Source organism: Lathyrus oleraceus, chromosome 4 (genome assembly GCF_024323335.1).
Source record: "Lathyrus oleraceus cultivar Zhongwan6 chromosome 4, CAAS_Psat_ZW6_1.0, whole genome shotgun sequence".
NCBI lineage: Eukaryota > Viridiplantae > Streptophyta > Magnoliopsida > Fabales > Fabaceae > Lathyrus > Lathyrus oleraceus.
In genome coordinates this window covers 313305094-313308359 of record NC_066582.1, presented here as the reverse complement: position 1 = coordinate 313308359, position 3266 = coordinate 313305094, and the positions used below count along the sequence as shown (strand labels likewise).

Sequence of the window (3266 nt, the reverse complement as noted above, 5' to 3'; positions counted from 1 at the left end):
TCATCCTTGCCTACAATACTTAAGATTGGGTTTATCCTTCTCTGGTGTTCTCTAGAGGTTTTAAAATCTTCCTCTAGCATAATGTGATGCATACAGATAGAAGGACTTATTCCTTTTAGATCAACGATGTTGTAGCCTAACGCAGTTGGATATTTTCTTAAGACATCTAGTAACTTTTCAGTTTCAATCTGTCATAAGTCTGCATTGACTATTACTGGTCTTTTGAGTTCAGTGTCCAGGAATTCGTATCTTAGCTTCTTGGGTAGTGTTTTTAATTCTAAGTCTGGTTTCTTCGCGCAAGGCATGTGATTAGGTGTAAGTGTTAAGCATTCGCTTAGACTGTCATTTTGGTATGGTTCACGCCAATTATCATCTTCAAAGATTGAAGGGATTTGGATTTTCATTATATTAGAATATGTGGTTTCTTGCATCTCCATTTCTCTTACGCATTCGTCTATGACATCAACTAGATAACAAGTATCGTCTATAGATGGCGCATGTATGAATTATGTCAAGATGAATTCAACTTTTTTTTCTCCAACATCGAATGTTAGCTTGCCTCTTTTCACGTCTATTATGGCTCCGGCGGTGGCTAAGGATGGCCTTCTTAATATAATAGGTGTAGTAGCACCTTCTTTGATGTCCATGATTATGAAGTCGGTAGGAATGTAGAATTGTCCTACACGTACTGGAACATTCTCTAGTATACCAACATGATATTTTATTGAGCGGTCAGCTAGTTGAACAGACATCTTGGTTGCTTTTAGTTCTCCCATGTTGAGCCTTTTATAGATGGATAAGGGTATTACACTAGTGATGGCTCCTAATTCGCATAGAGCCTTGTCTATGAAGAACTTTCCAATGACATAGGGTATGGAGAAACTACCTGGCTCTTTCAGTTTGGGAGGCATGTTGTTTTGGATTATTGCGCTACACTCAGCAGTAAGTGAAACTATTTTGTTATCCTCGATCTTTTTCTTATTGGATAGGATCTCTTTAATAAACTTGGCATATGAGGGAATTTGTGTGATAGCTTTTGTAAAGGTTATTGTGATATTCAGTTGCTTCAGAAGTTCAACAGATTTCTTAAATTTCTCTACAGTTTTAGAATTTGCGAATCTTTGAGAATACGGAATGGGTGGTTTATAAGGTAGTGGAGGCACATAATATTTTTCTTTCTCTTTGGCCTTTTGGGTATTATCTTCCTTCTCCTTCGGTTCACTTACCTTCTCAGTTGTTGTTTTTTCAGGCTTTTGGTAACTGGCAGGAGTTTGAAGTCTTAGTTCTACGGGTCCGTCTAGTTGTTTTCCACTTCTCAATATAATGACATTTGCACGTCCTTTTGGATTAGGTTGTGGCTGTCCAGGAAATGTGCCAGCAGGAGTAGTAGTAGATGCTTGTTGTTGAGTCACTTGTGAAATCTGTGTTTCAAGAATGTTGTTGTGGGTGGCTAAAGCGTCTATTTTGTTTGCTAATTGCTTAAGTTTCTGACTAGTGTGTATGTTTTGGTTCAAGAAGTCTTTCTTTGTTTGAGCTTGGGTAGCTATGAAACTTCCCATCATTAATTCAAGGTTGGACTTCCTAGGAATGTTAGGAGCATTAGTAGATGGCTTTTGATATCCAGGTGGAATAGCAGACGCTTGGCCAGGTGTATACAAGGCGTTGTTGTTCTTGTACGAAAAGTTATGATGGTTTTTCCAACCTGGGTTGTTGGTATTCGAATAAGGGTTTCCTTGAGCATAATTCACTTGATCAGTGGAGTCTCTTACTAATATTTGACATTCTGGTACAGTGTGTCCAGGAACTCCACATAACTCGCAGTTTGGAGTTACGGCGGCCATGGGGGTTGCGGGTGTTATGGTCAAGTTGTCTAACTTTTGAACAAGGGCATCTACCTTTGCATGGACATGGTCAAGGCTACTAATTTTGTACATTCCACCTTTTGTTTGGGACTTCTCTACTGGAGTTCTTTCACCTCCCCATTGGCAATGGTTTTGGGCCACGTTTTTAAGGAGTTGATAGGCTTCGTTGTATGGATTGTCCATAAGTGCACTGCCTGCGGCAGCGTTTACTAACAATCTCGTGTTATACAGAAACCCATTGTAAAATGTGTGAATGATCACCTAGTCTTTGAGACCGTGATGTGGGCACATCCTCATCATGCCTTTGTATCTTTCCCACGCGTCGTAGAGAGATTCTGCATCTTTTTATCGAAATTCGTTGATTTGAGCTCTTAGAATAGCAATTTTGCTCGGCAAAAAATATCGGGCTGAGAAAATGTTCTTCAGTTCTTCCCATGTAGTGACTGAGTTGGATGGCAAGGATTGCAACCAAGCCCAATCTTTGTCTCTTAGAGAGAAAGGAAAAAGATGTAGTCTTATCGCAGCTTGAGATACACCATTCACCTTCACAATGTCTGTGTACTGCACAAACATGGTCAAATGTTCATTAGGATCGTCCGTAGGATTTCTAGTAAATTGATGTTGTTGGACAACTAATAACAATGAAGGTTTCAACTCGAAATCGTTTCGATCAATAGCAGGGGCAGCAATGCTGTTATGAGGTTCTTGTTGGGACGGGGTAGCGTAGAACATAAGAGGGCGATTATGTGGTCCCACTGCAGCCATGGTTGGTCGTTTAACTGGTTCAGTAGTAGGAATGATGATAGCAGGAATATTGTACCTTCGTTCATGCTCTAGTATCCGACGTCTTAAATATAAGAAACACTCTAATTCTGCGATTGGTGGTACTAAGTTTTCGCCTTGTGAGCGAGTACTTGGCATACAATCGAGAAATAAGGGTAAGGAAATTAGATTTATCCTTAGTCTATACTGCATAACGAAAGAATCACACTATTTGACTAAATCAGTCCCTGACAACGGCGCCAAAAACTTGACCTGGTCGTGATTGTATATAAAATATAGTTTATTGGATACTTGACTACAAGTGCACGGTCCAGTCGTTAAAGATATCGAACCCACAAGGACCTATGGTCAAACTAATGCTATCGATGTTACTATGTTTAGTTAAGGCGATGATTTTTAGAGGTTCGGTTCAACAAAAATTAAATCTAAAGAAAATTAAGTTTTTAAGAAAATATTAATGAAGGGATATCAGTATGCAACACATTAATTGTCATGGATTCGATAAGTCACTGGTGTATATTTTAATTACCAAATACCTTTCAATAGAAAATACTCATTTAAAAGGCTTTATCTCACAATCTCGTGATTGTTGACTCAGACTATACTTTTAAGTCAGAATGT

At 38.9% G+C, this 3266-nt stretch overlaps 1 non-coding gene across 1 annotated transcript; it reads left to right on the top strand.

Moving 5' to 3' along the window:
- Nucleotides 1–2133: 2133 nt before the first annotated feature.
- On the top strand, nucleotides 2134–2240 carry LOC127077547 (small nucleolar RNA R71). The gene has a single exon (XR_007787345.1). It is a non-coding gene; the product is annotated as a small nucleolar RNA R71 (small nucleolar RNA).
- Nucleotides 2241–3266: the final 1026 nt, after the last annotated feature.